The following is a 21,294-nucleotide window of genomic DNA, read 5'->3' as shown; positions in this document are numbered from 1 at the left end:
CCTCTTCCTACTTCTAGAAACTTCCTGCATTCTTTGACTTATACCCCTTTCTCTCTCCAAATGAGGACCAGTTGTCAAATCCTTCATACAATGCTTTACTCTGTCCCTCTTTCCTACCTTTATCTTTTCCCAAGAATGTCGTTAGGCTTCCTAGGTGGCACTAGTGGTAAAGAGCCCGCCTGCCAATGTAGGAGGCATAAGAGATGCAGGTTCAATCCCTGGGTCAGGAAGATCCCCTGGAGAAGGAAATGGCAACGCACTCCAGTATTCTTGCCTGGAGAATCCCATGGACAGAGATGCTGGCGTGCTACAGTCCATGGGGTTGCAAAGAGTTGAACACGACTGAAGCGACTTAGCATTCAACACACACAAGAACTTGTCATTACCTTGGTCCTACGCAGATGATCCAGAATCATCTCACAGTTATGAGGACAGGTGTTTGACAACCTTATTCCATCTGCAGACCTTAATTTCCTTCCGTGAATAATGACAGGTATATAGGCAAACAAATGCTTTCTCTTATTATTTAAATATTGTTAAGAAGTAATTGACTCCAGCGGCATGAGAATATATACATTGCCATGTGTAAAATAGACACCCAGTAGGAATTTGCTGTATGACTCAGAGAGCTCAACCCAGTTCTCCATGACAACCTGGAGGGGTGGGAGGTGGGAGAGAAGTTCAAGAGAAAGGGGACATCTGTATACTTATGGCTGATTCATGATGATATTTAGCAGAAACCAACATAATATTGTAAAGCAACTATCCTCCAACTAAAAATTTTAAAAAGTAAAAATGTAATTGACTCTGTTACAAAATTGATATTAACAGTGCAATGAGGGTTATCAAATGAGTAAAATTAGAATGTATGGCAATATTGGATAAAGGCTGGAACTGGACATATGGAAGCATTAGGATTCTATTCCAAGTTGTAGTTTCTATTGTAAGATTCTTGTGCAATGCATTGGTGTATAAATATTTGGAGATAGACTAATTACCTAAAGATGTGTACCACAACCTCTGCAAAGAGAGAATTTAAGGTAATATATCCCTCTTGTATTGTGAATTAATATATTAATTTTAGATTTATACTGGTGATTTTTTTCCAGTTTATCCATCTAAGAAATACATCTTTCCTGGTAATGGTACCATGCAAATGAATTTATCAAGGAATAAATGTTAAACTTGTGAGACATCTAGTAGACTCAGGTAGCTTTATACTTTTTATTTTCCTTCTTTTCCTCCTTCTTTATGTTGTTATTTCTATTATTGTTACATAGAGCATATCTCCACTGGTTTAGAACAGCATCTGGGCAGGCTATGTATATTTCATTCATTGCTAAATTCCCACATTCCCCGTAACAGTGCCTCTCTTATAACAGTCTTTAATACATATTTGAATTGGCTTTTATGCTTGCATTGTATTACTTCCAGAGTAACAACTTTACTAACTCTTGATTAAAAAAAAAACAAACATGAATAATCAATTGTTGAAAATGTGGAGTCAGGGTAAAGCAATTGTATATTTTCTGCCATTTGTCATCTATGTCTGTATCTCTTCATTGATGTGAATGATTTCCTCTTTTGCTTATGATAATGTGTCTGGGGAAAGGGTTACCTATTTTTTATAAAGCTGTGTACATAATTGTTCCAAGAGACTGCTTTGTCAAAGCTCAGCTGATTAATTCCAGGCTTGTTGGTGGAAATTAAATAATCCTATCTCTAATTTAACTGCTTCTCTCCTTTAGAGCTTCTCCACCAAGATCTTCTAAATGATACTTAGAGATGCTCTTTCTGTTTCCACTAAAGCTCCTCTCTAAAGCTACTCTCTCCCGATGGTTCCTCTTTTTGCTGTTTTCCCCTTGCTGAGGTTCCTTTTGTGACTTGAAAACAAGAATCTAAAGTGGATCAAGGAAGCTCTTTTCAGTTTCAAGTGCAATCACTCTATTGAAGGGAAGTATGAGACCTAAAAGAAGTGAAAACAGGAGTTTGTTTTTGTTGTTGCTGTTTTGTTTTGTTTTACTCTCCCATTCTGGATATTAAGTACTTTCTGCTACAGTATCTTAAAATAATAGATGTATTTATAATTTAACAGAATTGTTTCCATGCAACAGTTTTATGGCTGTGTTTCCTCTGCTGTTACTTTTCTGAAAACAACTTGTCCTACATTAGACTTTGAATAAAATTACAAAGTCCATGCCCGATAACTTGGTGATTAAGCTTACAGCTCAATGAGTCCTTAGTCTTTGTTGGTTTGTCCTCAGATTGTAGGGGGTAAGATTAGAGATAGGGTGACCACAGAGAAAAAAATGTATTGTGACCCTCTGAATCATCTCCATTCTGTGCTTTTTAACTTATGTTTATAAATATTACTGGCAATGATGCTTTCTTGGTTTTACTAAAGAGATTTTATTCCCCTTTCCACTTATAATATGTAATTAAGGGAATCCTTTTTTATATGCTCCCCAAATCAATCTTCTCAAGAGTGACATTGAGTTGGTCAAGAAGTTCATTCGGGTTATGCCATACCATCTTATGGGAAAACCCAAAGGAACTTTTTGGCCAACCTAATATTTCCCCTTAGAATATAGTTTTATCTTAGCCTTCCGATCCCAAAGTACCTGCCTTTCCAGAAAACTTCTGAGTGCTCTGTCCAATTTAGGCCATCATTTTTGTAATCAGTTCTCTCCCGCCGTCTCTTTATACGGGTTTGTCTCCTTCTTGGTTTGCTTACTTGGTGTAGATGATGGATTCCCTAGTTCAGGTGCTCATGCAAAAGCAGGTGGTCAGTCCAGGCACTGTTGTAGTCCTCAATGCATTTCTCTTTCCTAGACTCTAACCCTGCTCTCTTAACCAAGCCAGCCCTTGTCAAAACGTTTACTGAGAGAAGGAGACTCAATTAAGGCATCCCAGTCAGCCCAATAAAAGAGAGAGAAGAAAAGGAACACATATTTTTAGGTTGTGTTTTCTCATACATCATGCATCTTAGCTCCTTAAACAGCCATTTATCTGCATATATTCTGATGAGAAATAATACTGGGCATTAACAATTCTCTCATTGTGAAGGTAATAGATTCAAAAGGCATGGGTATAATGCCTCTCTCAATCTTGGTAGATTTTTCATTTTAACATAATTTCTTTCTCTTCAAGATGTTACAACTGAAAATAAAATGACTGGGTGGCAGGTGTTTTTCTTTTCCTTCTCCCATGCTCCTTGGCCACTCCAGCTGAGAGAGCTCATAAAAACATCAGCTCTCTGCTGGCAAAGCATGCCACACCTGCTTGCCATGTGCTTCGTGACTACTAACATTTATGCATCGCTGTGTTCCAAGTCAGATAAATTGATAAAATGCAACTTGAAATGTAGCACTTTGCGGCTCTAATGCTTTTAGAGAGATGTGTCTTCTCTCCCCATCTTAATACAAAATGCCCATTCCTTATTTCGTCCTGTAAAAACATAGCTGCTTCAGTATCCAATTGAATTTGGAAAATGGTGCTGAAAAAATATTAAAATTATATATATATATATATATATATGCACTTAACCAGACAAAGTCTGGTTATTTTAATTTACGATTGCCTATGAATGTCATAGAATATGCTAAGCCAGCTAAGAGTTCATTCTCTGCTACAGCTGGTACAAATTAATAATTTGTCTACTCATATAATTCCCATTAGAGATGTAAAAACCCGTGGGTGATGGCAGACAGTGGCATTAGCATGTTGAGGTATGCAAATGGTGCTTTGGCTCTACCTTACATTTTCATGAAAACTTGTCCTTGCCATTTGAATTTGTTGTTTTTGTCTCAGCTGGCTTTCATGTACTGAAGGTAATTGCTCAATAAAATTAGTGGAATAACATGCGAAACACATTATAAGTTGTTCTTTATTTTTTTTTTTTTTTGAACATTGCTTAATATAAAGCTAGCATTATTTCATGGAGAAGGCAATGGCACCCCACTCCAGTACTCTTGCCTGGAAAATCCCATGGACGGAGGAGCCTGGTGGGCTGCAGTCCATGGGGTCGCTAAGAGTCAGACACAACTGAGCGACTTCACTTTCACTTTTCACTTGCATGCTTTGGAGAAGGAAATGGCAACCCACTCCAATGTTCTTGCCTGGAGAATCCCAGGGACAGGGGAGCCTGGTGGGCTTCTGTCTATGGGGTTGCACAGAGTCGGACACAACGGAAGCGATTTAGCAGCAGCAGCAGCAGCATTTCAATGTTAAAATCAAGCCACAATATTACAAGAAAAGTATAGACTGCTGTCTCTCATAAACACAGATGCAGATAGCCTTTACAAAATATTTGATAATTGAAGCCAGAAATTTGTAGAAAGAGTTCTAAGTCATTATAGTTCAGTTCAGTCACTCAGTCCTGTCTGGGGTTTTAGCGACCCCATGGAATGCAGCATGCCAGGCTTTCCTGTCCATCTCCAACTCTCACAGCTTGCTTCAAAATAAATTATTTTTATAATAATAATTAAGATATATCTCTAAAAGTAAGGAAAGCGATGATAATGAGGTAAATTTCAGTTCAGTTCAGTTCAATCGCTCAGTCGTGTCCGACTCTTTGCGACCCCATGATTCGCAGCACGCCAGGCCTCCCTGTCCATCACCAACTCCCAGAGTTTACTCAGACTCACATCCATCGAGTCAGTGATGCCATCCAGCCATCTCATCCTCTGTTGTCCCCTTTTCCTCCTGCCTCCAATCCCTCCCCGCATCAGAGTATTTTCCAATGAGTCAACTCTTCACATGAGGTGGCCAAAGTACTGGAGTTTCAGCTTTAGCATCAGTCCTTCCAAAGAAATCCTAGGGCTGATCTCCTTCAGAATGGACTGGTTGGATCTCCTTGCAGTCCAAGGGACTCTCAAGAGTCTACTCCAACACCACAGTTCAGAAGCATCAATTCTTCAGCGCTCAGCCCTCTTCACAGTCCAACTCTCACATCCATACATGACCAGTGGAAAAACCATAGCCTTGACTAGACAGACCTTTGTTGGCAAAGTAATGTCTCTGCTTTTGAACATGCTATCTAGGTTGGTCATAACTTTTCTTCCAAGGAGTAAGCGTCTTTTAATTTCATGGCTGCAGTCACCATCTGCAGTGATTTTGGAGCCCAGAAAAATAAAGTCTGACACTGTTTCCACTGTTTCCCCACCTATTTCCCATGAAGTGATGGGATCGGATGCCATGATCTTCGTTTTCTGAATGTTGAGTTTTAAGCTAACTTTTTCACTCTCCTCTTTCAGTTTCATCAAGAGGCTTTTGAGTTCCTCTTCACTTTCTGCCATAAGGGTGGTGTCATCTGCATATCTGAGGTTATTGATATTTCTCCCGGCAAACTTGATTCCAGCTTGTGCTTCCTCCGGCCCAGTGTTTCTCATGATGTTCTCTGCATATAAGTTAAATAAGCAGGGTGACAATATACAGCCTTGACATACTCCTTTTCCTATTTGGAACCAGTCTGTTGTTCCATGTCCAGTTCTAACTGTTGCTTCCTGACCTACATACAAATTTCTCAAGAGGAGGTAAATTTAGTTGAGTCTAATTTTTTTTAATTTAAATAAATTTAAGCATTTTACATCTATGCTTCATCTTTCTCACAGATTCACCAGAAACCTTTTCCTTGAAAGCCTGATGTATCGTTTCAGAGTAGGGTTACTAATGTCTCTTCCCATATTATCCTTAAAAATGTATAATGTGTGTGTTTCCATTGTATCTTTTTACACTTTATTCATGTTTAGTTGGAGGATCATTGCTTTACAATACTGGGTTGGTTTCTACCATACCTCAACATGTATCGGCCAAAGGTATACACGTGTCCCCTCCCTCCTGAACCTCTCTCGCCCTCCCCACTCCATCCTACCCCTCTGGATCTTCACAGAGCGCCTGATTTGGGCTCCTGGTGTCATGCACCAGCTTCCCAGTGGCTTTCTGTTTTACATATGGTAATGTATTTGTTTCAATTGTACTCTCCCAATTCGTCCCACCCTCGTCTTCCTTGCTCTTTCCCTAAGCCTGTTCTCTATGTCTGCATCTCTATTACTGGTCTGCAAATAGGTTCATCGGTACCATCTTTCTAGAGTCCATATGTATGCATTAGTATATGACATTTTTCTCTTTCAGACTTATTTCACTGTGTATAACAGGCTCGAAGTTCATCCACTTCATTAGGACTGATTCAAATGTGTTCTTTGTTATGGGTGAATCATTTTTTAATGCTAATTAGTATTTTTCTGAAGGGACACACACCCAGCATGGACAATCATTTTTTGGTGACTAGTAGTATCCCAGGGATGGGGGAGCCTGGTGGACTGCTGTCTATGGGGTCACACAGAGTCGGACACCACTGAAGTGACTTAGCAGTAGCAGCAGTATTTCTGTGAAGGGATAAACACCCAGCATGGATAAGTTTCATGTCGTATGTCAGTAGTAATGGGAATAACCTTATGAAGATATATTTGAAAGTGGATCTTGAGTCTGGGTTTCTATCCATGATCAGTGGGAGATGTCAAGATCAGTGATCAGATCAGATCAGTCACTCAGTCATGTCCAACTCTTTGTGACCCCATGAATCGCAGCACGCCAGGCCTCCCTGTCCATCACCAACTCCCAGAGTTCACTGAGACTCAAGTCCATCGAGTCAGTGATGCCATCCAGCCATCTCATCCTCTGGCGTCCCCTTCTCCTTCTGCCCCCAATCCCTCCCAGCATAAGAGTCTTTTCCAATGAGTCAACTCTTCGCATGAGGTGGCCAAAGTACTGGAGTTTCAGCTTCAGCATCAGTCCTTCCAAAGAAATCCCAGGGCTGATCTCCTTCAGAATGGACTGGTTGGATCTCCTTGCAGTCCAAGGGACTCTCAAGAGTCTTCTCCAACACCACAGTTCAAAAGCATCAATTCTTCGGCGCTCAGCCTTCTTCACAGCAACTCTCACATTCATACATGACCACAGGAAAAACCATAGCCTTGACTAGACGAACCTTTGTTGGCAAAGTAATGTCTCTGCTTTTGAATATGCTATCTAGGTTGGTCATAACTTTCCTTCCAAGGAGCAAACGTCTTTTAATTTCATGGCTGCAGTCACCATCTGCAGTGATTTTGGAGCCCAGAAAAATAAAGTCTGACACTGTTTCCACTGTTTCCCCATCTATTTCCCATGAAGTGATGGGACAAGATGCCATGATCTTCGTTTTCTGAATGTTGAGCTTTAAGCTAACTTTTTTACTCTCCACTTTCACTTTCATGAAGAGGCTTTTGAGTTCCTCTTCACTTTCTGCCATAAGGGTGGTGTCATCTGCATGTCTGAGGTTATTGATATTTCTCCCAGCAATCTTGATTTCAGCTTGTGTTTCTTCCAGTCCAGCATTTCTCATGATGTACTCTGCATATAAGTTAAATAAACAGGGTGGCAATATACAGCCTTGACGTACTCCTTTTCCTATTTGGAACCAGTCTGTTGTTCCATGTCCAGTTCTAACTGTTGCTTCCTGACCTGCATACAAATTTCTCAAGAGGCAGATCAGGTGGTCTGGTATTCCCATCTCTTTCAGAATTGTCCACAGTTTATTGTGATGCACACAGTCAAAGGCTTTGGCATAGTCAATAAAGCAGAAATAAATGTTTTTCTGGAACAATTTCACGAACCTCATTCCATAGTTCATCAGGCACTCTATCAGATCTAATCCCTTAAATCTATTTCTCACTTCCACTGTATAATCATAAGGGATTTGATTTAGGTCATACCTGAATGGTCTAGTGGTTTTCCCTACTTTATTCAAGTCTGAATTTGGCAATAAGGAGTTCATGGCAAGATCAGTGAACTAGTCTCTAGCTTTATAGGCTAAACTAAAACAAAATTTTGTTTAATTCAACCTGCAACTGTAAAATGATACAGCCATTGTAAATATTTTTGTGATAGCAAATTTTTCAGAAGATTACACTTCTAGAAAAATCAAATACTTAAGTAGCAAAGGCCCTCGTGTGGTTGTAAGATCTATCATTTAATAACACTTACACTTCAAGATCTATTTATTTAAAATTTTAAAAAGTTTTATTGATGTATAAATTCATTTTTTATTGATTTAGCATATTGTGTTAATTTCTGCTATATATAAAAAGTGACTCAGTTATCAGTATGTACTATTTATATTTTATATACATATAAAATATAATTTTAATATTTTGAAATTTCCATTATGATTTTTATATTTTTTCTATTTTTATAAATATATTTTATATTATATACTTTTATGTTTTCCATTATGGTTTATCACAGGGCATTGCATATAGTTCTCTGTACTATACAGTAGGTCCTTGTTGTCTGTGTATCCTACATATACTAGCTTTCATCTGCGAATTCCAAACTCCTAACCTAATCGTCACCTACCCACATCCCTGTGGCAACAGGTCTGATCTCTATACCTGTCAATATCTATCAGTCTTTGTCTGGTTCCTAGATAGGTGCATTTGTGTTGTATTTAGATTCCACATTTAAGTGATATCATATGGTATTTCAAAATTTAATTGAGAGTTTTGCTGTTACTAAGGTAGAGAAAATAACTCAAAATCATGCATGCATATAAGGTACAATCATATTAATGTACACAGGTTAAAAATGAGCTTGAAATAGCCTTTGACTTTAGAATAAAGACAATAATTGATATGACTCATTGGTACTTCTGAAATAATCATCTTTCTTCTAGGTAAAATATGTAGATTTCCCTTGTGGCTCAGTTGTTAAAGAATCTGCCTGCAATGCAGGAGACCCTGGTTCGATTCCTAGGTTGGGAAGATCTGCTGGAGAAGAGATAGGCTACCCACTCCAGGATCCTTGGGTTTCCCTTGTGGCTCAGCTGGTAAAGAATCCGCCTGTAGTGCAGGAGACCTGGATTCGATCCCTGGTTTGGGAAAATCCTCTGGAGAAGGGAAAAGCTACCCACTACAGTATTCTGGCCTGGAGAAGTCCATGGGGTCCTAAAGAGATACAACTGAGTGACTTTCACTTTCACTTTAGTGTTGAGAAAAGAAATCATAACTCTAATGATAACCAATAAACATTTTTTAAACAATTCTTTATCAAGGTCTATATGAAATCACAAACATACAGTGAAACATGTAAAATTTTATGATCTGAATGCATTTTATATTATTTCTTTCAGACAGCATTATTTAAAGGTCAGAATCAGCTATACTCCAAATAGCTAAATAATTATGGGCCATTCAGTCAAGTTTAGTACAAGCTTTGGGAGTAATTACTACTTCTTTATTAGACTGCATCAAGGACACATATAAGAATAAGATTAATTCCTTGAGATTCTCATACTTGAGTAAAATGGAAAAATTACACAGTGTAAAGTGCTTGTAAGGCCTGACTTGGGTCTGCTTTATATCTAAACAAAGATGAAAAGCAAACATGTTAGTCACTCAGTTACTCTTTGTGACCCCATAGACTACAGCCCAACAGCCTCCTCTGTCCATGGGATTTTCCTGGGAAAAATACTGGAGTGGGTTGCCTTCCCTTCTCCAGGGTATCTTCCTAACCCAGGGATCAAATTGGGGTCTCCCACATTGCAGGCAGATTCTTTACCATCTGAGTCATGAAGGAAGCCAAAAACAAAGATAGTTAATGAATTGATTATTAGTGCTCATTATCATTATCATTTTGTTTTTCTGTTATTATTTTTCATACAGGATATATCAAGACAGTAGAAGTCAATTCAGAATATTTTCAAAAGCTTTACAAGTGTCCTAATGTTATAGGTCCATTCTTAAACTATCAAGTTTGTATTAGGCATTCATATAGGCATAACTATTAGCTTCAGTTCAGTTCAGTCGCTCAGTCGTGTCTGACTCTTTGCGACCCCATGAATCGCAGCACGCCAGGCCTCCCTGTCCATCACCAAATCCCGGAGTTCACTCAGACTCACATCCATCGAGTCAGTGATGCCATCCAGCCATCTCATCCTCTGTCGTCCCCTTCTCCTGCTGCCCCCAATCCCTCCCAGCATCAGAGTCTTTTCCAATGAGTCAGCTCTTCACATGAAGTGGCCAAAGTACTGGAGTTTCAGCTTTAGCATCAGTCCTTCCAATGAATACCCAGGACTGATCTCCTTTAGAATGGACTAGTTGGATCTCCTTGCAGTCCAAGGGACTCTCAAGAGTCTTCTCCAACACCACAGTTCAAAAGCATCAATTCTTTGGCGCTCAGCTTTCTTCACAGTCCAACTCTCACATCCATACATGACCAGTGGAAAAACCATAGCCTTGACTAGACGAACCTTTGTTGGCAAAGTAATGTCTCTGCTTTTGAATATGCTATCTAGGTTGGTCATAACTTTCCTTCCAAGGAGTAAACGTCTTTTAATTTCATGGCTGCAGTCACCATCTGTAGTGATTTTGGAGCCCAGAAAAATAAAGTCTGACACTGTTTCCACTGTTTCCCCATCTATTTGCCATGAAGTTATGGGACCAGATGCCATGATCTTTGTTTTCTGAATGTTGAGCTTTAAGACAACTTTTTCAGTCTCCTCTTTCACTTTCATCAAGAGGCTTTTGAGTTCCTGTTCACTTTCTGCCATAAGGGTGGTGTCATCTGCATATCTGAGGTCATTGATATTTCTCCCGGCAATCTTGATTCCAGCTTGTGCTTCTTCCAGCCCAGCATTTCTCATGATGTACTCTGCATATACGTTAAATAAGCAGGATGACAATATACAGCCTTGACGTACTCCTTTTCCTATTTGAAACCAGTTTGTTGTTCACGTCCAGTTCTAACTGTTGCTTCCTGACCTACGTATATGCATACAAAGTTTGAATTCTAATTACTCAATATTTTGTTAATCTTCTACACTTATATGAATGTTGGATGGTTATCCTTATATTTAATAGATGATAATTTAGTGTTATTAAAAAAGAGTTATCTTTTCCCTCAGCATTTTCCCAAATCTTCTCTGGTATAGAACAGATGATGCTGGATCCTAAGTTAGAAGAGGTCATGTAAAGAACTCTGAGAGGATGTGTGTATATGAAGATTAAATAAAGGATAACACTCATCCAACAAAAAACAGTTTCTATTTTTTAGAAAATCAGAAGAAGTAATGAATATAGTAATGTTTTAATACCAAGGAACTGCTAAAAATCTGATTTAAAAGGTTCTTGTATACTGTCACTGCCTTCTCACCCTTCAAATCTTCTCTAAACGAATTGTCACCTACTAATAATTTCTTTACTCCATATAAAATATTGTTTTGCGGATAGATGATTGTCTTTGTGTAATCTGTGTTATAGCTCACTGTGAAGGTTGCAAGAACAGGATTTAAATTATACAGTTAATAGGTCTTTCAGTGTTTTGTATCATATCTAACACAAAGATGATATCCATGGATGTTTATTGGATTAAATATCCCATACAAGAGGTGTGAATTTAAAATACAAAGATCTTTTCAAGACTCTAAATGGCTGTGTGATTATCAAAAATGACCATTCATTTGAGAATTCAGCAGAAAAAGAAACGGCATCAATATGTGCATGTGTTTGTTAGTATGTATTTTCCTACATATACAAGTGGCTGACTTTAACGTCTACAGGGATCAAATACACATCTGTTTAAACATTTTAGATATAAGCTATATTGAAGATTTCATTTTCAAGCTGATAATACCAATTTAATATGGAAGTCTATACTGACATTCAGGTAAAATAAATGTAACAGATTGTGCATAAAACCTTGGATCCGACAGTAGAATTCTTTTAACAGTTAAAATAATGACCCTGCAGACTGCAACAGTTCAGAAACCTGAATAGTCTATTTCTTCCCATGAACATATATAATGCACATATCTGGGGGAGAAGTCACAACAGTATGCTAGGGACCAAGCTTAATATATGAAAATAGTTGGATTTTAATTGGTATGTATATTTCCCAGATTAAAATTCACACTTACAGCCCAATTATCTCAAAGAAGTGCTATAGTCCTGTTACAGAAACATATTTGTCTTGAAAGAGGAGGCTTATTGGAGGAGAAATGTGCTTTCTTTGAAATCATAGGTATTTTATATTCATTCATTCATTTATTTATTTATTTTTTTTTCAATTTTAATTTAAAAAAATTATACATGTGTTCCCCATCCTGAACCCTCCTCCCTCCTCCCTCCCCATACCATTTAACAGAATAAACTTTAAAACTCTAATATAAGACTCGTACTATGGGTGAGACATTATGTTTCTGGGATTCCCTTGGGTGAGGTTTTTTCTTAAACATTTAAAGTTTCTGAGTGAGTTTTATCATCTCTTAAATAAAGGGTTTGACTTTAAAAAGCGCTATATCACAGTGGTTAATAGTACAGACTTTGGACTCCAAAGTGTTGAGCTTAAATCAAAGCTCTGTTCCTTTAATTAGGCAAACTGTTTAGTCTCACAACCAGTATTGTTGTTGTTGTTGTTTTTCTGATTTTCTTTCTCTTTGTTATGTCAATATTATCTACAAAACATTTCTCATGAGCATTCGGTGAGGTCATGTGAGGATTCAATAAATAAACCCGAATTAAAGCTATTATTTTTATGCCATTGTAACCACTTCCCCTTCCAGCTGGATCATTTCATGAGAACACACGTTGTGGATAATTATTAACAATAGGCTTGTCAAGCACCCAGGAAATACTCACTGTTGACCTTAAACACTGGCCAATATGCCTCCAATAATTGGCAACTGTGGAATCAAAAGTGGAAGTCAACTGAGGTCATTTTCAGCAACATCAGTCTCAGTTTTGTTGACTTTCATTATGTTCTGTCATGTAGACGATCTGTCTCTCTTGGCAAAACCCCCTGCAAAATTAGTGACTGACAGCCCTTGTATGGCCAGTGGGTAACCCTGAGTTTCACAATAAAAATGTGTCATTGGCCTAAACTGTGCTTAGAAAGCCTGTGCTGGTCCACACAGCACCAACAAACACTGTGATTCTTCTTATATCTTATAAGCAAAAGGTCTTCTGATTTCCATGCTGGGGAACGTGGCCTTTGGGTGTCACTCTGTTTGCCTGAGTATGGGAACCAAGGAGGTAAAATTTTTGTACACAATGCCTTTTGGAGTATGCAGGCAAAGAAAATTTATTAACCCCAAGTGTCTCTTTGGCAAGGGATTATTTTAAGCTAAAAACAATCAAGACCCCAAACACTCAAGAGGACTCCAAACACTCAGAAAGGGTGCAAACACTCTGACCTTCCCTTTAACCATCTGAAACACCTCAGAGGATGTATCAGGAAGGAAGCTATCAGCCGAGGTGACTATTTGTTGTTATTCAGTTGCTAAATCCTGTCCAACTCAGTGACCCCATGGACTGCAGCACACCAGGCCTCCCCGTCTTTAACTGTCTCCCAGAATTTCCTTAAATCCATGTCCACTGCATCGGCGATGCTGTCCAACCATCTCTTCCTCTGTCACCCTCTTCTTTTGCCTTCAATCTTTCCCAGCATGAGGGTCTTTTCCAGTGAGTTGGCTCTTTGCATCAGGTGGCTAAAGTTTTGGAGCTTCAGCATCAATCCTTCCAGTGAATATTCAGGACTGATTTCCTTTAGGATTGACTGGCTGGATCTCCTTGCAGTCCAAGGGACTCTCAAGAGTCTTCTCCAGCACCACAGTGGAGGCATCCATTCTTTGGTGCTCAGCCTTCTTTATGGTCCAACTCTGACATCCATATATGATGACTGGAAAAACCATAACTTTGACTACATGGATCTTTGTCAGCAAATGATGTCTCTGCTCTTTTAATGACTATGGTGTGAACTAGATATGTAGACTGGGAAAAACGTAGCAGTCTGACTGTTAAGATTCCTCTCTCTGTCCCATTATCTCTGCCTGGCCCAGCAAACATTTACCAAATATTTTGTTTTTCCATCTCTGTGTAAATTGCCTTTTTCCCTTTAGAAGTCCTAAACCACTCCCCTCAACATCTTGCTTTGTCTTTAGCTGAAGACGGTACTTAAGGTGAGGCTTTCAGGCTTTTGGGGAAGTTGCTCAGTTTTCCTGGATTTCTCCCATGTATACATGTTATTATAATTTGTCTGCTTTCCTTTTGTTAGTTTGTCTCTTGACAATTTTATTATTTAAATTGGCCAGAAGAACCCAGAAAGGGAGAGGGAAATTTCTTCCTCCCCAACAAGTGTTTATAGTAAGGCTTTTAGGACTGTAGCTGAGGCATTCTGGAGGAAAATCTGGGGCTTTCTCTTCACTTTTCACATCTTTGTCTGTCTTTCCCTGGAATTTGCAAGATAGCTTGAAGAAACAGTTTGAGCCTCCTTCTTAGCATGAAAGGGGAATGATCCCATATATCAGGCATGATTTTATATGTGGGTCCCAGGTAACACTCTCTTGTTTGCCTGATTAGTGATTGAAAACGTACCAGTTTCTACTCTGGAAAAATACAGTACGAATCAAGAAGGCTTCGGGAAGACAAGTGATCCTGCCCCTGTGCCAGACTGCATAATAGATCCAAAGGCCCAGGTGTCACCTTCAGAAATCCACGTTATGCTGGTACCAGACCACGTTTCCCAGGTGGTTCCGAGCCAAGGGCTGAGCCTGGATGCAATCTCAGGGCAAACTCTTTCCGGGAGTATGTGGCCTGAATGTTGATGCTTAATTGGACAACCCATTAGTCTAGGGTACATGCACCCAAAACTTCTCCCTCTCCTCTCTCCTTGTCCTGGGGTCAGACTTCCATCATGACCTAATGATTCTCTCACCTTCTTTCTCTCTGTTCCCACTCCATTTCCCGTCACAGGCATTTCTCCTAATGAAATCATAGTGCAGGTAATTCCATCCTTGTTTCTGCTTCTCAGAAGGCTGGAGGACAAGCATAGCTCATCTCTTTTTAATCTTTCAGCTCTGATGAAGTGTTAAGATCATCATACCCTTCGGCTGATGGCCCATTAAAATTACTGTTCCCTGCAAGTCTCCTATTTCATTTGATTTTCATGTTAACTTTTATTCCCCCCCTAAATCACTATCATACCCCATCAGCACTTTCATCACTCACATCCTGCCATAGTTTTATTGTACTTATGTGTTATTTTGTTTGTTTACGCTCTTTCTAAATGTGTGTTTTATTCATGTGTTTTTTCTTTTCAATTGCAAATTATTTTTCAATTTTAATTTTGTGCACCATAATGACTTATGTAAATTCATTGTATTTCTATTTCACAATATTTAAATTTTTTCAGGTGCAACCATGCAGTAATATGTATTTCTAAGTGGTTTTCTTCCCTCTATTATTCTGAGAATGTTCATTCGTCAACTATAAGCCACAAGGGAAGGCTCTTCATCAACTATAGCCTATCATTTTTACTTTAGGATAATCAGTTGCCTACAACTTTTAATGGTAATGCTGTGATAAAAATCTTTGTACTTGAGGTTCTATAAACAAGGGAGGAAAGTTGTTAAGACACTTTGATATCTAGCAGTATATCTATTATATATCTAGCAGGATGTCTAGTTCATGGTATATGCATGTACATCCTTTACAATCCCTTTCAATTATGCCCCAGTTTATACTGCTGGCAGCTCTTCATGAGGATTACAGTATCAACACATAGCTACCCTGATGCTGAAGCTGAAACTCCAATACTTTGGCCACCTAATGTGAAGAGCTGACTCATTTGAAAAGACCCTGATGCTACAAAAGATTGAAGGTGGGAGGAGAAAGGGATGGCAGAGGATGAGATGGTTGGATGGCATCACTGACTCAATGGACAAGAGTTTAAGTAAACTCCAAGAGTTGGTGATGAACAAGGAGGCCTGGCATACTGCAGTATCCATGGGGTCGCAAAGAGTCAGACGCTACTGAGCAACTGAACTACCATAGGGAAAAACAATTACTCATTGAAATTTTAATTTACTTTTCCCAGTCACTACTGGTTTTGAGCATTCTTTTGCATGTTTGTGGCTTTTTGTGTTACCATCTCTAATTACTTCATATTCTTTGTTCCGTTTTCCAGTTAAGTTGCTATTTCATATGTATTCTTGCTAGTAATTTTTGTAACATATTGCTAGTACCATGTCGTATTTTGATATACACTCATTATTATTAATGTTGAGGTATCAAGCCTTACAAATTCTCTGTTTGCAGATCAACACTATTTTCCAATGTTTTTCGATTCCATTTTTAGTTAGCTTGCATCTGGTGAGGGGAGGGATCCTACCTATTTTATGTTTTCTATAAAGACCCAATATTTCCAAAATCTGTCACTTAAACAATAAATCATTTCCCATATTTCCTCATATTATCTCTTATTGACAGTTTCATCTCTACCATATTGTATACTTCCATGTTAAACATATTAGCCTGAGTTTTAGAACTTCATTGCATTGATGTGCATTGATTGTTTGTTGGTGATTGTTGTTGCATTGATTTGTTTGCTCTTGCACTAATACTTCACTCCTTTCATTGTCATTGCCTCATTATGTTAACGTCTGTTAGGTCAAATGCCTTGCCTCCCTTTACTCTTATTATCGAACTGTTAGCTTCACAACAGGTAGACTTCTGACTTCCATATAATACATGCTGTATCTTATCAAATGTATTTTTCTGTACTGCTTGCCTTGCATATTGTTTTCTCCAGTCACCTATCTACATGTTGTAGTTTAGTGGTTCAATCATGTCCAACTCTTTGTGACCCCATGGATTGCAGCACAGCAGGCTTCCATGTCCTTCACCATCTCCCAGAGCTTGCTCAAACTCAAGTCCATTGAGTCGTGATGCCATCCAACCATCTCGTCCTCTGTCATTCCTTTCTCCTCCTTCCTTCAATCTTTCCTAGCATCAGGGTCTTTGCTTGGTAAAATGCATTAATAGGTATTCTTATATTGAACCATCATTGGCATCCCTGAAATAAACTTTGTTATTTATATTTTAGTTCATAGCTAAAATATGCTATAGGACACTCTGGTAGAATTTTTATGTTTACATTCCTACATGAAGTGAACCTATAATTTTCTTTTAGTGTTTTAGTTTTTGAAATGTGATTATACCTGTCTCATTAAGTACTTAGGCCAACTGTCATTCTATGTCTATTTTCTGGAAAATCTTCAAAAAATGAGAATTAGCTTTTCCTTGAATGTTTGGAAAAAGTCACGTGTAAGTTTCCTTGGTAAGGAGACACTTGAGTAATGAAAGAAGAGTCTTAAAAATCCCATCATGTGCATGAGACAAGGCGCTCAGGGCTGGTGCGCTGGGATGACCCTGAGGGATGAGATGGGGAGGGAGTTGGGAGGCGGGTTCAGGATGGGGGACACATGTACACCCATGGCTGATTCATGTCAATGTATGGCAAAAACCACTACAATATTGTAAAGTAATTAGCCTCCAATTAAAATAAATACAGTAATTTAAAAAAAGAATTAAAAAAAAAAAAGTCCATCATGTGGGTGTAAAGATTAGCTTTTCACAAAGAAGACAGAGTAGCTAGTGGGAATATAACAGAGTAATTGCTGTAATCAATGAAGGTCAAAAAGGCCAATGTAGCTAGAGCTCAGTGCTTTAGCAATATAGGATTATGGTGTGAGTATGTGTATTTTCAGATCACAATGGTGTCATCAAACAGTGGAGTGTGTTGGCTTTTACTTTTGGGGCTTTCCCAGTGGCTCAGATGGTAACGAATCTGCCTGCAATATGGGAGACCTGAGTTTGATCCTCAGGTCAGGAAGATCCCCTGGAGAAGGGAATGGCTTTCACTTTGCATGAAGTGAGGAAGTAGTGCAGAGTTTAGAGACAGAAAGGCTGTAACTGTCATTTATTTTAAGGGATTACTTACCTACTTCTCTAAAGTAAACTGCGAGTGAGCATTAGAGAAAGGATGACTCCTAGCAGATGCCTGTAGTAATCTATTTGAGAAGGAATAATGACTCAGATTAGCCTGGTAGCCATGTGAGTGGTATAAAGTGTTTAAATTCTGGATATATATCCTGAAGATGGTTCTAGCAGGATTTCCTGAGGATGTATATCTCATGTGAGAAAACAGAGGTGAAGGGGTGATATGCGGAAGTCTTCTGGTGGAATAGAGTTGGAGGAAAGACAAGTTCAATTTTAACCATGTTGATTCGACATTTGGAGTGAATAAATTTGATGTTGACCATATTCAAAATTGAAGTAAGAGTGATCCACGTAGACATTTGTATGGAGGCTATTTCAGGCATGACAGAGATTACTCAAAGATCCTGATGCAGACTGGTGAGTGTAGAACAATCACATATCTAGTCAAGATGGGGACAGAGTAGTAGGAGAGACATGGAGAAAATGGTGTGTGATATTAGGAAGGAAAGTGACAAACCAAGCCCTAGTAGCTGGAGCTGGAATTCTCAAAACATCAAGGGCAGAGAAGAGGTTTCTTCAATAAACAATCATGAATACAGAAAAGCAGACAGCATGGAGAGCACAGGGTGATAAAGGGTCACTTTATATACTGAATGCAAACAAAACAAACACACAAAACATTTAAAAACTCCATTTGGACCCATGCATAGCTAATTCATTCATATCTAGAATTGACACTGCTTAGTCTTCCAATATTCTTTGATAGCAAGTCCAGGAATCTGTAACCATTTGAATAAGGTTAGCTTTAGGGTCAGGCAAAGTTCTCAGATGAAAGATGACTTGTAGATGAATTCCACTTCCATTTTCTGATTGTTTGCCTCTCAGAATGGCAGAGCCAGGCTCTGAATAAATTGTAATGTCACAAAGATCATACATATGTATAGTGTTTCCCTTCCTTAATGTTGCCCATTATTTTCACATTAAACAGCAAATACTTGGCAGACCATTATTATTAATCATAACAGTAAATAATATTTTCTCAATCACATGCTGAAAAAATACTGAAGGTATACAGGTGGCTAATTGAGGTGCTTCTATGATTTATTCAAAATGAGGAACTAGTTCTGTTTTCTCTTACCCTGCTGCTTTGAATAACCTGAATAAGAAGATAGTGAAGAAAATGAGTTGGCTTCATATTAAAAAATGTTATCTTCTGAGAATGTTCATAAATGAATTATTATACCATCTTCATTATCAGATAAGAATACACTCACCCAACATGAAGCCTTTAAACCCAGGATTATATTGATTACTCTGAAAATAACACTCCACTTTAAAAGTCCAATTAAAAAAAAATTTACAATGAAAGGGATTTATGTATTTCTTAAATATAGTTAAAAATTTGTAAAATCTTTTAGAAAGTCACAGTGCAAACAAATACCTTGATTATTTTCACCCTAATTAGTAGTGATATAAATCGGCACTACTTCTTGAGATCTTTTTCCTTCCTGCTTACCTGTCTCTCTCAAAATATTTTTGAATTGATACTCTCTCTATATGTAACACTGAAGTTGAACGGTTCTATGAAGACCTTTAAGACCTTCTAGAACTAACACTCAAAAAAGATGTCCTTTTCATTATAGGGGACTGGAATGTAAAAGTAGGATGTCAAGAAACACCACGAGTAACAGGCAAATTTGGCCTTGGAGTACAGATGAAGCAAGGCAAAGGCTAATACAGTTTTGCAAAGAAAATGCACTGGTCATAGCAAACACCCTCTTCCAACAACACATGAGAAGACTCTATACATGGACATCACCAGATGGTCAACACTGAAATCAGACTGATTATATCCTTTGCAGCCAAAGATGGAGAAGCTCTACACAGTCAGCAAAAAGAAGACCGGGAGCTGACTGTGACTCAGATCATGAACTCCTTATTGCCAAATTCAGACTTAAATGGAAGAAAGTGGGGAAAACCACTAATCCATTCAGGTATGACCTAAATCAAATCCCTTATGACTATACAGTGGAAGTGAGAAGTAGATTTAAGGGACTAGATCTGACAGACAGAGTGCCTGATGAACTATGGACAGAGTTTCATGATATTTTACAGGAGACAGGGATCAAGACCATCCCCAAGAAAAAGAAATGCAAAAAAGCAAAATGGCTGTCTGAGGAGGCCTTACAAATAGCTGGGAAAAGAAGAGAAGCCAAAAACAAAGGAGAAAAGGAAAGATATATCCATTTGAATGCAGAGTTCCAAAGAATAGCAAGGAGAGATAAGAAAGCCTTCCTCAGTGATCAATGCAAAGAAATAGAGGAAAAGAATAGAATGGGAAAAACTAGAGATCTCTTTAAGAAAATTAGAGATATTAAGGGAATATTTCATGCAAAGTTGGACAAAAAAAGGACAGAAATGTTATGGACCTAACAGAAGCAGAAGATATTAAGAAGAGGTGGCAAGAATACACAGAAGAACTGTACAAAAATGATCTTCAGGACCCAGATAATCATGAAGGTGTGATCACTCACACTCACCTAGAGCCAGGCATCCTGTAATGTGAAGTCAGTTGGGCCTCAGGAAGCATCACTATGAACAAAGCTGGTGGAGGTGACGGAATTCCAGTTGAGCTATTTCAAATCCTAAAAGATGATGCTGTGAAAGTGCTGCACTCAATCTGCCAGCAAATTTGGAAAACTCAGCAGTGGCCACAGGACGGAAAAAGGTCAGTTTTCATTCCAATCCCAAAGAAAGGCATGCCAAAGAATGCTCAAACTACTGCACAATTGCACTCATCTCACACGCTAGTAAAGTAATGCTCAAAATTCTCCAAGCCAGGCTTCAGTAATATGTGAACCGTGAACTTCCAGATGTTCAGGCTGGTTTTAGAAAAGGCAGAGGAACCAGGGGTCAATTTTCCAACATCCGCTGGATCATCTAAAAACAAGAGAGTTCCAGAAAAAACATCTGCTTTATTGACTATGTCAAAGCCTTTGACTGTATGGATCACAATAATGTGTGGAAAATTCTGAAAGAGATGGGAATAGCAGACCACCTGACCTGCCTCATGAGAAACCTGTATGCGGGTCAGGAAACAACAGTTAGAACTGGACATGGAACAACAGACTGGTTCCAAGTAGGAAAAGGAGTACGTCAAGGCTGTATATTGTCACCCTGCTTATTTAACTTATTTGCAGAGTATATCATGAGAAATGCCGGGCTAGAAGAAGCACAAGCTGGAATCAAGATTGCCGGGAGAAATATCAATAACCTCAGATATGCAGATGACACCACCCTTATGGCAGAAAGTGAAGAGGAACCAAAAAGCCTCTTGATGAAAGTGAATGTGGAGAGTCAAAAAGTTGGCTTAAAGCTCAATATTCAGAAAACAAAGATCATGGCATCTAGTCCCACCACTTTATGGGAAATAGATGGGGAAACAGTGGAACAGTGGCTGCCTTTTTTGGGGGGGGGCTCCAAA

The sequence above is a fragment of the Bos grunniens genome, chromosome 24 (genome assembly GCF_055505025.1).
Source record: "Bos grunniens cultivar Pamir isolate PY7600 chromosome 24, Bosgru_T2T1.0, whole genome shotgun sequence".
In the NCBI taxonomy this organism is placed as follows: Eukaryota; Metazoa; Chordata; class Mammalia; order Artiodactyla; family Bovidae; genus Bos; species Bos grunniens.
This window is presented reverse-complemented; position numbering follows the sequence as displayed.